The sequence below is a fragment of the Lipotes vexillifer genome, unplaced genomic scaffold, assembly GCF_000442215.2.
Source record: "Lipotes vexillifer unplaced genomic scaffold, Lipotes_vexillifer_v1.1 scaffold126, whole genome shotgun sequence".
NCBI lineage: Eukaryota > Metazoa > Chordata > Mammalia > Artiodactyla > Lipotidae > Lipotes > Lipotes vexillifer.
Window position 1 is genome coordinate 482,665 of NW_006778324.1, and position 17,056 is coordinate 499,720.

Here is a 17,056-nt window from a genome sequence, read left to right on the forward strand (position 1 = left end):
TAAGGTATGCTGGATATGAATCTTATTTCACAAACCCAGGAGTAAAAGAAATATTACATCTCAGTTCTATTCTAAATCAACTTAAGTCTGACGGAGTCTGCATCCCAGCAAGATGCTGGAAGAGTCAGCCTCATTAATTGGTAGGCAACTCATCCTCCCCATTTCTTGGGCTCCATGAGAATTTCAGGGGTCTAAGAGGGCACCTGCAAATAGGGCCGGGTGATTAATTTCCAGGTGGTTATGGAATGGTCGCAGGTATCCCCCTTTCTCAGTGAGGTCCCTTGTAGTGGAGCAACCTTCCAATTCCTTGCAATTCTGGGGCATGAAAATTTTTGCCACAGCTGTGAAGTTTTACAGTCCAGCCTTGCAGAGAGGCCACGCACCCACCCCTCAGCCTGAGGATCTTGTCACTTTGCCAAGTCACGGTTCCAGCTACTCCAAAATCCACACCATTGTTCCTATTTCCGGTCTGGTGGAAATCAGTTTCTATCCTCCTGTCACCCTCCAAAGCCATTTCTTTCTTTCCCCCTCAGGGACATCAAGCATAATCTCATCAAAGAGTTTAGGTTTTTACAAAAGTCTGGAAAATCCTTTGACTTCAGGCAGTGTCTGCAGTCTGCCTTGCAAAAAAATCCCCGAAGCAAGGAATTGCAAAGAACTGGGTTATGGGCTTGAAAGTGGAAGAAGAAATACAGACAGAATGACACAAACTAATATCTCAGACGAGTGTTTTCCAATCTGCGCGAGGTCTTAGCAGATCATGACTGTCATTAAATGAAAAAAAGAATAGTATAGGAAACATTAGAATACCTCCCACGTAGCAACGGTATGGGCTTCTTTTCATGCATTTAGATGTAAGTGTTCTGGACTATGATATAAAATGTATTTCTTCCTAAGGGTCACAGTGGGAATAAGGTTAAACTCTCCTGCCAGACATGAATGGAGCCCCGGCATCTGTACTCGAAACAAAACAAATCACAGGTGACGCTAATGTGCCACTAAGTCTGAGAACCGCTGGTTTCGAGACTGATCAGATGAGAAGGGGAGAAATAAAAATGTTGATATTCGTAGCCTGCCTAAAGCCGTTAACTAAAAAAGAGAGAATATATAGAAGGTGGGGGAAGGGGAGGTGGTGGAGGCAGATGATGAGTTCGAAGGAGGGAATCTATCTGAGCATAATGTAAATGAGTAAAACGCTTCCTTCTCCCTGTGAACACAGATGATGGCTGTGCTGGATGCACGGAGGAACCATCAGAAGCTTTGACATCTGAGGGGACAGGTCTCGCTCTGTTTATCTGCAATCGGAACTGCTGAATTTGGGATTTGAGTTTCTCTACTTGGCTTTGATGACCTAAATGTCGGACATTAGAAGCAGCCATGCCGCTGTCATTCATTCCCACCACTCACCTGGAAGCTTATTTTTGCTCCCGTATTGATTTTCCCAGCTCTGGCAGGGACCTCACTCAGCTCATCATGAAGATGAGTGCTTGGCGGCATCCAGCTTTGGGTGTTCTTTGCAGATGTTCTGCCCGACGGCTCCCTGGAGGGGCTGTATCTGGTTCAGATAAGATAAGCTTCCTGCACAGGAAGGAAAGCAACAGTGTGATTATTGGGAAGGAGCCTGGGATGGGGGTGGAGGTGACTCACCTGGAAAATAAATGATTATTTCTTAAGATGAGTTTGAACTTGCTAATTTGTCCAGAACTGGTGGGGTGGAGATACCAGGAATAGATGGACCATTCGATCTTTGCAGGAGTTGTGTTCTTAGGGAGTCCAGAAAATTTCGCCTTCTGAAAACAGAACAACTGTGCCAATAGTGACTGCAGTCTCCATTGGGAAAACCTGGACTAAACTCATTAAACGAAAAGCAAAGATGTGTTGTCATAGGACTGCAGCGTCTGGAGTAAGCGTTGGGCACCACTGATCATGTTAGGGGTCCCCGCTCAGGGCGTCTGAGACAGTCTCCATGATGGACCTCTAGCAGGCTGCCCAGAGGCTGTAGCTACTGGGAGCACAGGCTGAGGAGTCCCAGTTTCAAATCCTGCCTTTGTCACTCATGAGCTGGGGTAACATGGGGTAAGTTCTTTCATCGCACTGATGCTGTTTTGTCGTTTGTAAAATATGGATGTGGTGTTGAGAGGATAAATGAAATAATGGCATGGAAAGCCCCTGCACACAGCTGGAGCTCATTAAATGTTAGTAATTGTAAAGGACGATGGCTGTTTCCGCTTGCATCCACATCTCCCTCTCCGGTCTCCCAGCAACAGCTCCAACTGTGTTTATGGATTGTCATTCCCCTCAGTCCCAGCTATGTGTCAGGCTGGGGCATACAACCCAGGCTCAAACCAGTTGGGATACTGCATTCTCTAGATGTCAATGATCAATTCATGGCTGTCTCCTGGTGGAGCTAGTCAGAAAGCCCGTCAGGATTTTCATGTCTGTGAACGTCAGGACAAAGATTGCTTCGTCTTTTCCTTTGCCCATTGAATTTGAACCTGGAAGTATACGGCCCCAGAAGCTCCTGGTGGTCAATTTTCAGCCATGAGCGAAGAGATTAAATAAGAAAGGAGTCAACCCAGAGAGAGCAAAACCAAGACACTGAGAGAGCTTGCTGGTGATATCATTTGAACCCTGGATCAGCCTATGCCTGATGCTTGATTCAGATTCTTCTGTTCTATGGAAAGGACTTTTCTTTTTTGTCTTAATGAGTCTATTCTGGGTTTTCTGTCACTTGCAAGTGAAAGCGATAGACTTGAGATGGGTTATCTGGAAGCCATAAAAAATGATTCTTCAAAAAGCCTGAGCCTCTTTTCCTAATTCCTGTCTGGTTGCTAAAGAATTGGATCCCAGTTGTTGCATTCGACTAATTCCTTCCTTCTGTGCATGGGGCTTCTCGTACCTTATGTGGGTTTGCTGAAAGTCAAAGAAACTGGTCCAGCCACCTGTCACTTCAAGAAGAGATTAATTACTTTTGACTAAAAGAGCCTCTGTCTCAACAGGAAAATTATACTTATAAGCCATAGGCAGAGTCCCAGCTGCTCATTTGCTATCTCAGGTCACTCCCTCACGACAACTCCTGAACAAACAAAGCTCCTTTTGTTACCTTTGCTGCTCAGGGATCCTGGATACCTTGAAGCGTAGCCAGGAAAGAGACTTTGAGCCTGGAAGGTAAAGGGGCTTCCATCCTCGGTGTTGATCCTGACCTGGTCTCTTTGTGGCTTGGCCTGATATTTTCTGAGTGCAGGTGGCAAACATCCCAAATGGCCCCTTGCTCTTCAGCCATTGTTCAGTCCAAACAGGCGATTCCATTGCTCTTCCAAAGGGTAGAGGGACAGTGCCCCCAAGCTGCCTGCTGGACTTAGAGTGGACAAGGAAGGTTGGAGTTGGCCACCGCCGGGATGCATCCCTGACTGTGTCACAAAAGGAATAGAAGTGAGGGCTGAGAGTCAAGGGCTGTCCAAGGGGCTCTGGGGGACCAGCAGCCTCCTTCTCTGAGAGGCTGCCCCTTAAGCTGTGGACTGAGAAGCAGAGAGTTTGCCGAGACCTTTCTGGTTAAGGCAGAAGGAAGGGTGGAAATGCTCTGTTGGCCGTTCAGAAGGTGAGGGCCAGGCTGGGGGTGAGTGAGCTGGTACGGGGATGCTCATAGGGTACACTGGGAGAGGCTTTTGGGATTGCTACTCGCCTCATTAGAAATCACTGTTCAGAGCCCCACTCTCTGTACCAGAGCTTGTGGGTTCGCATCCTTATTCTGGGGGTGCTAAAAACAAAGGTAAAATGTCTCTAAGGCACATGGAAATATATATATATATATATATATATGTATGTATATTTGGTGTATATATATCTATACTTGGTATAGATATCTCTATATATTTGGTCTATGTATATATATCTGGTCTGTCCATCTCTCTCTCTCTCTATCTGGTATACATATGCACCAAAAAAGGGCCGAGTTACAGCAGAAACATGATGGCTATAATCAGAGCATTCTCGATAGCTCCTTGGCTGTATTGACCTTTTTAACACTTTCCCCTTACTGTTATTCAACTTGCCATGAGTCCCCATTTGTCCATATTCCAATAGTACAGCCAGGTGTCTGCCGGTTAGGGTTAGCCTCCCAAATGGATGATTCGTTCTGGAATCTGTATCATGGGGAATATTGTTCACCATTAACCACTGTATTTTCGTCCTCAGTAATTCTTAATTTGGGTTTCCCCAGAGCTCACCTATGAGATGAACCAGGCCTGGTGGCTTAGCTTATAGTTTCTTGGGTATAGAGAGTATATTAATTTGCCAGGGTGGCCATAACAAAGAACCATGACGGGGTGGCTTAAATAACAGAAATATTTTTTTTTCCACAATTACAGAGGCTGAAAGTCTGAGGTCAAGGTATGGGCAAGGTTGGTTTCTTCTGAGGCTCGCAGTTGGCCTCTTTCTCCTTGTGTCTTCACACGGCCCTCCTTCTGTGTGTGTTCTAATCTCTTCTTCCAAGGACACCAGTCAGGTTGCATTAGGGCCACCCTAGTGACCTCATTTTAACTTAATTACCTCTTCAAAGGCCCTGTCTCCAAATACAGTCACATTCTAAGGTACTGGGGATTAAGACTTCAACACATGAATTTCAGCCCATAACAGAGGGGATTCCCCTCCTGTGCTAAGGTTGAAAGACCCAAAAAGAAGATTTGTTCTAGGGAAGCCCTTGTAGTGAGGAAAGGAAGCTGGAGCTCCCCCTCCCATCCTGGAGGAGAGAGAGCGACCGAGGAACAAGGAGATTAAATGCCAGGGCCCTCGACCCCCACCCTCCCCCGCCCCCAGTCATCATCACCCAACCTAGTGGTGCTGAAGAAAGATCCACAGGGGTGTTTGGGAAGCTTGAAACGGTGAAGGGGGTGGACCAGTCCTCTGGCTACAGCCAGAGGGGGGCGCTAGTACTGAAGAAGCAGCCTGGCCTCTGTCTGGGAGATGGGCCACCATGGAACAGGACCGGGGGCACGGCCATGGCTGAGGGTGTGGCCTGATAGGTGAGCCCCTGGGCGGCACCCCTGGTCTCCGTGGCCTGTGCGTGCTGTGCAGGGATCCAGAATTTCTGGAGATACAGAGCACATGCCAGGGATGTGAGGAGGACGCAGGCTCAGAGGTTCCTATGGCTGGGACCTCGATTTCAGGGAGGGGGCAAGACTCCTCCAAAGACCAGGTGGTGTGGCTGGCCACTGAGACAGAGACCGGGACAACCCGAAGGACGCTACTAGGCTCGAAGCCCCCTTCTCCTCTTACCTGAGGGCATAAAAGCCTCTCTTTCAGGGCTTCCGTGGTGGCGCAGTGGTTGAGAGTCCGCCTGCCGATGCAGGGGACGCGGGTTCGTGCCCCGGTCCGGGAGGATCCCACGTGCCGCGGAGCGGCTGGGCCCGTGAGCCGTGGCCGCTGAGCCTGCGCGTCCGGAGCCTGTGCTCCGCGGCGGAGGAGGCCACGACGGTGAGAGGCCCGCGTACCGCAAAAAAAAATAAATAAATAAAAAATTTAAAAAAAAAGCCTCTCTTTCAGAGAGGAGCAGAGGCAGAAGGAAGAAATCTGAGAGAGGAATATGGGATCAGAAAGGGACGGGTTATTCAGCAGAGACCATCAAGCTGTCAGACACCAAGACACTATTGACTGGAAAGTTTACTGTTCGTCTGTTTCCCCTGCGCCTGCCCTTCCATCAGCCAGAGGGATGCAGGGTGGCCAGGGAGATTAGATCAGCCTCAAAGAAACAAAAAAGCTGTGTTTTCTTGACACATGTGAGCAAAGTTGGGTCAATCTGTGGCCCTAATACATTTGTCAAGAATTGTATGAATTATTTTAAAGTTATTTTCATCATGCAATACATTCATTTATTGGTAACAATTCTAACAATACAGTTAAGTGAAGGTCTGTCTGTTCCATCCAGTGCCTCTGTCCTCTCTAGCAGTAGCTACCGTTATCTGTCTGGTATATCATTTTCTATGTATTCACATATATAAATATACATTTTGCAAACTAATTTATAGATAAGGTTTTTGCCCCAAAGCTTTTAACCGCTCCCCATTTCTACAAGATGATTTCCGCTCGAGCTTTGAGACCCTTCACAGCCCAGCTCCTGTCTGCCTCTCCTTCTCATCTCCCCATCACTCTCCAGGCAAACTGGGCTATTTGCTATTCTGAGAACGTGTCTTGTTCTTTTAACTCTCTTCCCCTGTGCACGTGCTGTTCATTCTTCCCGGAACGAGCTTATCCCCTCTGAGATGTCAAACTTCCTCAAAGTCTAGTTGAAACACCACCTTCTCCTGAAGCTCTTCGGTGCCGCCCACTCCTTTCACGGCAACTTATCTGGTAAAAACTATGCAGATGAAGGTATCTGCCTGAACCATAGCAGCAACCTGCTGGCTTAACTGGGTTAACGCTAATTAAAATCACAGGACAGCTAAATTTAATTTTTGACACTTGATAAATGCCAAACATCAATGGATTTTTCATTAACATACTGAATAGCAATGTCTTTATGTCACTGTCATGAAGACACTTTCCTAATTTCTTTGAGGTGGTTAATCTTCTGTGCAGACATCGGAAGGGATTGAATTTCCCGTCTCTTTTGGCTCTTGTCATGTCAGTGGTGTAAAATGATTTGAAAAGAAGTCATTGCCCCGGGCAGTGATGTCCGTTTCACCTTATTCAGGAGACGCATAAATGAGATGGTGCAGATGTCATGGGCAGGGTGGGTCACTGCCCCAACCCCCTATTCTTTCCTAAACAGATCTAAAGGAAAGTGTTTGCTTGGGATGTTGGACCCCATTCCATGACTGGATTTGGGAGGACCCTCCTGAGTTTCCTCGGAGATATATGTTGAATTTGTCAGGTCGTATCTTTGCAGCAATAAAGGGCCATCTTGTTGAGTTCAACTCAGCCCCTAGAGACCCTATATTTATGACATCCCAGGCTGAGAATAACATGCGAACAGAAGCCCACAAAGTAATAAGAAACAGAGTCCTGAATGTGCAAAACCCAATCCTGATGCTGACTCTGGTCATCTATCATTGCCACGTTCCTTCCTGGATCTGTGCTCAGCCAGCTGATGCATATCACATCAGATGCTTCCTCTAAGGAGGCAGGGGAAGTAAGCTGGAATATGGGGTGCCCTCAGAGTGCACACACACAGAGAAAAGCAATCAAAGCTCTGGCAGCCCGTTCAGAACAAGACAAGCGGGTTCAGCACGAACCTGAGGGTGGCTTGGGGTTATGTTAACAGATGGTGGAGAAAAGGCAGAACGCTTCACCTCCCATTTGGCGCCTGTCAGCTGGCTCAGAAGACTAATCTTCCCTGGTAAAAGGGTAGTGCAATCACTTTGTTCAGAGGAAATTGCAGACTGGGATGTGAGAGGAGTTTGGACGAGGGCCTATCTCTGGGTGTTTTGCTGAAGGATGGGTAATTTAAAGTCTTTCAGGCAGCAAGGGGTTAATCCATTTTTAGTCCAAGGGGAGAGGGTGAGAGTACTTGGTGCCTGTGGTTGTTGGCATGTTCATGCGTCCATTCCATACGCTTCTTTTTGGTCTGTAAGATCCAAGGGTGGTGCAGTGGGGAGGACACTGATCTTGGAACAAGATGACCTGAATTCAAATCTGTGGGCAAGTCACCAACCCTCTCTGTTACGGTCAAAGATCTTTGGGTTGCAAGGACCTGAGATTCACTTAGGCTAAGTCAGGAAGATGGGTGAGGCAGTCAGGACAACAGAAGTCACACTAGGTATTTCAAATGGAGGGGATTGAATATAAGAAATTGATTACTTGGATATGGGAAGAATGAAAGAGCAAAAGGACGGGTATGGATGTGGCCCAGATATTAGTACCTGCAGGAAGCAGTGACCTCCCCTCGGGCTAGAGAAATAAAAGGGAAGAGGGGGTGTTGACAGAAGCTAGGAGAAGGGCTGCAGAGGGGCTGGGTCTCAGGACTACTGAGGTGGCAGATTCACATGTGCTTCCAGATCATTGCTTGTCATCAAATGGGCTTATCCCTTCGGTTACATTTCTGACCACGGATACTTTCCTATGGAATGAAAAATAATAGAGTCATTAGATGACGGGTTATCGAGTTAGGGTAGTGCCAGGGGGTGGGGAGCTTTTGTGGGGAGTTAGATGACCATGGCAGTAATCTGGGGGTTTGAGTGTACTATTGTTGCATGATAAATGATACACGTTTAGCAATATAAAACAACATACATTTATTCTCTCACAGTTCCTGTGGGTCAGGAGCTGGGCATGGCTAGCCTGGGTCCTCTGCTCAGGGTCTCACAGATTTGATCAAGGTGTCATTTGGGGCTGGGATCTCATCTGAGATGAGATCATGTAGTTGTTGGCAGTATTTCTTCCCTTACGTCTATGGAACTCGTGACACTTACTCCTTCAAGGCCAGAAGGAGAGAATCTCTGACTTTTTGACCCTCTTTTACAGGGCTCATCTGATTAGGCCTGGACCACCCTGATATTATCCCTTTGTGACTGCCTCCACCAAAAAAGTACAGCAGAAGTGATGCTGTGTGGTTTTAGAGGCTAGGTCATGGACATGCCACACATTCCCTCCTCATTTTCCTGGGATACTCACTCTTGGAGTATCACTTGGGATACTCACTCTTGGAACTTTACCCATGTTGCCACAAGGAAGCCCAAACAGCTCACACAAAGGCCCACAGGGACAGCAACTGGGGTCTCTGGCCCATAGCCTCCCTGAACTAACTCCCAGTCATCAGCTGGCAACCACCTGCCAGCCAGGTGAGTGAGCTATTTTAAAAATCGATTCTCTATCCTTCATCCACATAGAACCAGGATGCCATCCCCACTGAGCCCTGCCCTAATTTCAGATTCCTGAGCTAAACTATTATTGTTTGAAGCCTTTACGTTTTCAGGTAGTTTGAAAACCAGTAGTAGATAACTGATAGCATGCCCAAGACCACAAAGCTAGTCATTTCCAGCGTTGGGACTCAGACCCATGTCTTTCTGGCCCCAAAGCTGTGCCCTCACCACTCTGCTCAATTAGAAAATGTTCACCTGGATCTGGATCATAAGAAATGATCAAAAAAATCTTTCCTTCCCTCTCTCCTTTCTCCCCTAAAGGCTCATAGGAGGACACGGCTCTGTGATCCAGTCAGTGTGGCAGGCAGGCCACATTCCAGCTTAGGTGCTGCCTCCTGTAAAAACCCACTTCATCTTAGGTGAGGCTGCATCTTCTTGAGTGTGGGGAACAGATCATCCCAAGTCAAACAATGCTGCTGCTTTTTATTTTTTTAATTTTAAATAGAGGATGAATCCTAGAAATCCAACATTTGATTCATAGGTATTCTCTTTTTTTTAATTTATTTATTTCATTTTATTTATTTTTGGCTGCGTTGGGTCTTCGTTGCTGCGGGCGGGCTTTCTCTAGTTGCGGCGAGCGGGGGCTACTCTTCGTTGTGGTGCGCGGGCTTCTCACTGCGGTGGCTTCTCTTGTTGCAGAGCACGGGCTCTCGGCTCACGGGCTTCAGTAGTTGTGGCGCACGGGCTCAGTTGCTCCGCGGCATGTGGGATCTTCCTGGACCAGGGATCGAACCCGTGGCAGGCAGACTCTTAACCACTGCGCCACCAGGGAAGTCCACAGTGCTGCTTCTATATCCCAACATTACTGAGCTGGGAAAGTATTTGTCAACATGCATTTGGCCCCCAGCTGCCCTCTGAAGGGCCACCAGGTATCCACAGCAGCAGTCAGAGGAAAGCTGAATTGTAGGCACTGTTGGTGGGGTTGGGGCAGTGTGGATGTTCCAAGGAGCCTGTAATTGCTTTTCCATCTGCACAGGAATCTCCAGCAAAAGATTTTCTTCCACTTTTTGCTACAGGGCCTACTGAGTTAGAATGATATTTAGCAACAGCAGAAGAACAGTTGGGGATGCAGGTTGAACTGATGCTTGTGAGCAGGTGTGATCTACTGGGGCTGTTCAGAGCATCCCTGTCTGAGCCCCTACCCTCTGGACCTTTCTCTGGTGCCTGGAGTTCTGCCTTCAAGGGCTTGGCTGGGACGATGGGCAGAGTCGATGCATCAGCTGGACATGTGTGCAGACACGTTTCCCCTGACCCTAATCTGCATCAGCTACAAGCCAGCCCTTAGCAGATTGTTTCCCTAAGCTTCTGCAAATGCCTTTAGCCTGGACAACCTGGATGTAAGGCATCAATGTATTCATTTCGTCCTTCACTTACCTGTCCACACATCCACCCATTACTTATTTATCCATTGACTAAGGACAATACAGCAAAGTGGTTTAGGTCATGGGCTCTGGTTTATATTGTCTGGGTTCTGATCCTGTTTTCACAGCTTACTAGCTGTCTATGCCTCGGCTCTTCACCTAAAAAGTGGGAAAACACAGGACTGATACTTGCCTTACGGTGTTGTTATGAGAATGAGAATCCAGTGGATAAATATGCAAAGCACTTGCTCTGGCACCTTGTAATTACCCTGTAGCTGTCATAGTTTCGTTATTGTTTGTTGGTGGTGGTTGTTAGTGTGTGTTGCGGGAAGCTTAGCAGATGGTCTTTGTCAGTTTTAAGCAAAGGTGCTAAGAAAACACAAAGTTTACTTTTTTATTTCCAGAGGGCTCAAGCTCCCAAGGGAAACAAGATGCTTCCTTCACTGCTGTTTCAATATTGGTTTACGACGTATTATGTACAGCCTGTGTGCTCGTAAACTTGACATTATGTACTTAATCCCCCCAATTCCTCTGCGGTATGCTCTGAGTGGTGTTACTCCACAGGGGAAGAACCTCGGGCTCAGAGAGGGCAATATCTTTGCCAAGTTTGCACAGCTGAAGTCGGGGGGTGGGTCACACTCGGGGCTACCCATGTCCATGCCATCTCAAGTGGCCCCAGGACCACCCAGGAGGCCACAAAGCCGGCTTAAGTCTGAGGACATCTCACAAGGGCCCGACCAGGACTCCGCCAGCTTTGAAAACAGCTTCCAAGCCCAGGCTAAGACACACACTCTCCAGGGTGCCTTTCAAACAAGGGCCTTCCAAACAGCAAGGCTGAGGACAACCGCAGGCTTGATTAGCTTCGAAGAACACACTTGAAGCCATTTCCTCTCCTTGTTTGAACCATCGAAAGGAACTTTCAGGTTTGAATAGCAACTGCAACTCTCTGCCTTAGTCTGTAAGAAAGAACAGCATTCATTCAGATGTCGGATGATTTCACCCGCATTTTTCAATTTCAAATGAGTTTCCCAAAGCTGGTGGTCAGAGTGCATTTGATGTCCAGGAGCTTGTAAGGGTTGCGTCAGACTCACTGAGAGAGGAAGAGCCTTGGTTTTTGAGGGCCCAAGGGCAGTTTCCTGCTTCCTGATAAGAGAGGATGATGGGCAGCTTTGGGCCAGGGTGTGCGGGGCCTCTGGGCACGTGGACGAACCAGTTTCTGAAACTTCCGTCCTTCATGGGTGACCTTGTCAAGGTGAGAGTCTCTTAACCAGGTCCTAGGCTTGGCAGAAACCTCACCAAGGGTGAGTGTGGGAATCCGTCCTCGTGAAAAAAGCAGAAAGCAGGTCTCACTGTGGTTTATTCTGCCACAGTGAGCTGTCCCTGGTGGAGTCAGAGAGAGAGAAAGGTCACCGATTATGTCTGACTTTTCAGAGCAGAGCCAAGTTTAAAGATCTAAAACGGAGGTGAGCAAACATTTTCTGTAAAGGGCCAGAGAACAAATATTTCCAGTTTTGCAGGTCAGAAGGCATCTACTGCAACTGCTGAGCTCTGCCTTTGCAGCCGGAAAGCAGACTCAGGTAATATGTCAATGAACGAGCATAGCTGTGTTCCAATAAGGCTTCAGCAGACCCTTTACAGGGGCCCACATTTTAATTTCATGTAATTTTCACATGTCATGAAATAGGATTCTTCTTTTGATTTTATTTGGCCGACCATTTAAAAGTGTGAAAACTATTTTCATGGGTCACACAAAAGCAAGTGGCAGGCTAGATTTCACCCACAAGTGGTAGCTTACCGACCCCTGAGCCAAATGATGAAGGGGGCTTCCCGTGCCCTGGGCTGGAAGGTGCCGACAGACTGTGGCCAGAGCGGCTTTCATGGGGTGGAGCAGGAGGGAGGCAGCCTGTAGCCCAGAGACAGGGAGAGATAGAGGTAGACAGAGAGAGAGAGAGAGAGAGAGAGGTTGACTTCCGGCATGGAAATGTTTTCTGAAATGAGACATATTTCGGCTCAAAAAACATTTTCTGGTGTCCCTGCATGGTAGGAAAACTCTAGATGCTTAGAATGGGGCATTTTTTTTAAAAAGGGGGCACGGTTCCTTTTTTTATTAAAAGATAACCCAAATGTCAGGTGTCTAAATACCCCAATCTCCCATCTTTTAAGACGTGAAGGACCAACTCCCAGGAGTCTTGCATGTATGGTGGAAATCCCGGGGCCCCTCTCTGAATCTCCAGGGACACCTGAAGGGATGGTGTTTCCTCCTTTCCTTTATTCCTTGACTCTCTTTGTTGTTACCCTCCTCCTATCCATCAACGATTCGCCTGTAGGACACAGCTCCCTTCCCTGTGTTTCTCCCCAATGCTCATCACCAGAAGAGTTCCAATATCCTTTGGCCATCCTTATTACCACTAGGACTTTTTTTTCATCACTGTCCTTCCGCACCCCCTTCCTCATCCCAGCCCCTCACCCCCCAGCTTATTATGGTCTGCAGGGTAGTGGACAGGAGCACAGCACCCCACAATAAGTGTAATAAGTACGGGCAGAGGACATGGGAGAGAACCATGGATTCCACTAAGTGGAGAGAATGTCAGGAAGGCTTCCCAGGGCAGGGCACATGAGAGGACCATGGACATTTGAGAAGGAATGTTTAGCAGAGAAGGAAGGGGAAGGGCATTTGGGCAGAGGGGAGAACTTGAGTAAAGGCTGATAGGATCCCAAGGAAGGAGTCTCTCCTCATGGATGGATTTCATGGGTCTATTGATAGAACTCTTCTGTTCTTCCCCAAAAGAAAAGCTATAATTAGGTTTCTAATCTTTGTCTCCTTAGGCCACTGAAATATTTTGAATCAATATTCTTTAAACCATTAATTTCCCTGAAGTGCCAGAAACAATGAAAAATCAAAATATAGTATTTAACTGGATTTGGAAATTAATGGTAAATGTTTGCTGAATAAAATACTAGGGTTGAACAGCCATAAATATTCCTGTAGTTGATACGTGCAAAGCAACCCTTAGATATTCTCCCAAAAGGAATGTCAAAGAACAATTTTCCCGCGGTGGACACTTGTGGTAACTGCGGGCATTCGTTTTCTACTTTCCAGAGGTCCTGATTTCTGCTTGCGGTGGCGGGGGGGGGGGGGGGGGGGCAGTGAGGGGTTCCCGTGGAAGGTTCTCATCCTGGGGTCTGAGCACCAAGGAGCTGAGACATCATTTGTTGTGCAGACTGCGCACGGGGCACTGTATTTTCTGAGCCGGGGAACAGCAAGTCAGGAGGTCAGAGAGGCCCCAAGGACCATTTCTAGGGCAATGGTTTTAAGCAAATCTCAGTATCCCTGCTGGGGAGGTTGGGACAATGGCATCCTCCCTTCTGAATGGGGCCCTGTGGCTAGAGGCCCACCTGCCTCGATCGCCGCAACCCCAAGGGAAACCAGATTGAAGATGAAACTGGGCCAAGGAAACTAGAGAAAACAGCTCCAGGGCCCTGATGCCACCATGCACCACTGGGTCAAACTGTGCCTGAAGTCTCTGGACTTTCTGTTTTGATGAAACAATAAATTCCCTTTATTGTTTAAGCCAATTTGGATTTTCTTTTCCATTCTGAACTGAGACATTTCTCAAGACTGAACTGGATTTATGTCCCCTGCCTCTGTAGAGACTTGTGAGTACTTGAACTCAGAATTTGGGAACTCAGTTGATGGTGCCTATATCATCCGGATCTTGGGTTACGTCAGTAATAATCTGGATCCATTAAAGTATATTTAGTATTTGCATGAAAAGAGATATTGGCAGTGCAGCAGAGAATCAAAAGCGTAGGGGAAGCTTTCGGTTCTGCAGTGATGAGAATTCAGAAGAAAAGCAGCTGTGATGTTTTTATTGGGATTTGGAATTAGAGCCAAACACACAACTTTCCTGCTGGGCTGTGCCAGGCAAGGTCTGACAGGGAGAGCGTGGGGCCGGCTTTGTAAACCTCAGCGGGGTTAATGAGGGACACGGGTGTCAGGAAACAAACTCTTTACGGGCCCAAAGAAGGCGGCAATTTTTTCTCTTCTTCCAATTCTAAAAGTAGTGTGTGATCGTTGTGGAAATTTTAGAAAATGTAGAAAAGTATAACCAAAAAAGTAGCAAATATCCACATCCCCCAACTCAGGTATTCTTTATTTTTTTAATGCAATTTTATATCATGGGCATTTTGCCGCCTCAAAAAGTGTCCTTGTAGTTACTTTCACTTGCTGTATTGTATTTCACCATAGGGATTTTTCTATACACGACCATTTTCCTTTTGTGGAACATTTAAGCAATTTGTTGTTTGTTGCTTTCTATTCAAAATTATGTGATGAACTTCTTTGAGCAAAATCCTTGTGCACATCTCTAATGACCCCCTTAGGCTAGATTCCCAGAAGGACAATTACCAGGTCAAAAGTTTTCAATGTTTTTGAGGTTATTAATACATTTTGCCAAATTGCTCCCATTAGCCAAGTGCGAGTGCTTTATAATGGCAAACATTCAAAGTGTATCAGCTCTGTGGTCAGAGGTGGGTGAACCAGCCCAAACCAGTTAGATTCAAGAGTTGAGCCATTGATTGAGGATCAGCTCTGTGCAAGCGCTAAGATGTAGGTCACCAGGCAGTCTCACCCAGTGGGCTGGGTAGCCCGCAGGCCGCGTGCAGCATAACCACAGGGGAGAGGGGCTCCCAGAACAAAGGCTTACTATGGCTGAGCCTCTCCAAGCTTCTTTACAGCCATTCTCTTTCCTTTCATTCGATCTCACTCCTAGGTCCTTCCCCAAGTCCACCTTAATCCTCTGGACTTGCCAACAGCTCTTGTTTCCTTGGTTGTGGCCCCCAGTAATCTCTGGGACCTTGTTCGTGGCTCTGCCTATTTCTGTTTGCCCAAGATGCCTACCTAGCCCAACCCAGGTATGACCCAGGATCCCTCTACCCCAGCCTACCATCTGAGCTTGCCCTGCTTCCTTGAAATGCAACAGGATGCATCCCAGACCCATCATGAGTCTAAGGGACCCAGCCTCAGGATGCTTGGAGCTGTAGCCCCAGCCAGCATGGCTGGCCCATGCCACCAGTGGGCACCAGCAGAAGGAAAACAGGCGACATGAGGCATCCCTTGGTCCTTATACCTGTAGGCTCTGTTGCCTGGGTCACAGCCTTGAGGGGCAATGATGTGCTCCTGACTGCAGCACCTCCTTCCACCATCTTGGAAGCCAACAGTGGTTGGATCTTTCCCACACTACCGTTTCTCTGGTTCTCTCTTCCAATTCCCTCATCTACCTTTAAGGACACTTTAGATTACATTGGACCATCTTGGATCATCCAGAATAATCTCCCTATTATAAATTCAGGTTAGCATCCTTAATTCCCCTTTGCTATGTAAGTTAACATATCCACAGGTTCTAGAGATTAGGATGTGGGCATCTTTGGGGGGCCATGATTCTGCCCACCACAGAAGGTAACTACAGGACGGAAGGAAAGAACAACAAGTTGAGTTAATAAGTCAGGTGGAAACCCTAGTCAACCAGCCCAGACAGGAAGACTTTACGGCGTTTGAGAGGGATGGTGCCCCAAAGGATGCTGTCCTTAGGAAGAGGACTGCGTGTAAATGGGGTCACTTTAGCTGACACCCCCAGGGTTCCAGGGACTTGGTTCATCTCTCTCCAACCCTGGTCAAGTCACTGCAGGTCACAGATCATGCAGAGGCTTCCTCACCTTACCTCTTCTGTAATTCTTCTCGACATTGCTGCTTGGAAGGAGAATCCCAGGACCAGTCGCCAGGGACAGGGAACAGGGGTGGCCGTGAGAAGGGGAGGAATGCTCCTGGTGCCCCAGGTGAGAATTCACCAGTCCAGCACCCCCGGGGCTTCGCTCACCTTCCCCATCCCTGTGGCCCCCAGGGAGGCTTGGGCAGGAGTAGAAGACAGGACCGTGGTAGAGGTCACAAGGGGGTCTTAGTACAAGATGCTCCAGCTCAGAAAGAAGGTGCCCCCTGGTTCTGGTCCTTGGGCAGCCATCCCTGGCCTGGTGCCAGACTCTCTCCCAAGTGATGGCTTAAATCCCCATCTATTAATTTACCAAATCATTATAGGACCTTTCTTCTGTGCCATGGTGCAGGGCATTTGACAGTGAGTAAGACAGTCTCCTGGCCTCAGAGAGCTCACAATCCAGGGGGTTACAGGTGAGTAAATTCACCAACACATTGCTGCAGAAACAGGCACTGTGAGGGCCCGTGGGCCCAAGGTGCATCACTAGGAGCTAAATAAAGGGGGCTTGAGGGCTTCCCTGGTGGCGCAGTGGTTGGGAATCTGCCTGCCGATGCAGGGGACGCGGGTTCGTGCCCCAGTCCGGGAAGATCCCACATGCTGCGGAGCAGCTGGGCCCATGAGCCATGGTCGCTGACCCTGCGTGTCCAGAGCCTGTGCTCCGCAACGGGAGAGGCCACAACAGTGAGAGGCCCGCATACCGGAAAAAAAAAAAGGCGGGGGGGGGCTTGTGTCTGTGTCTATGAAATGTACTCCAAGTCCTCCCTCGAGACCCTTTGTCTCCAATTACAGCTTTGTTCCTGCCTGAGTGACAAGTTGGAGGCCACTCACAGTATTTTGACATGTGGCCCCTTTTCCAGGAGTTCAAGGACTGATCCAGCCCCTGGGTGGGTTCAGTAAACGGAGAGGCAGCATCTACAAAACAAAGCACAAACAAAGCACACACTGTGGGATGTAGCCGGGCGTCCTCACCAAGGTGCCCGGGCTACAGCTACAGGGTGGCATCAGAGACCCAAGGCAGGACCAGAATTTTCAGGCAGCAGCTCTGGCGGGAGCCCTGCTGGGATTCAGCAGG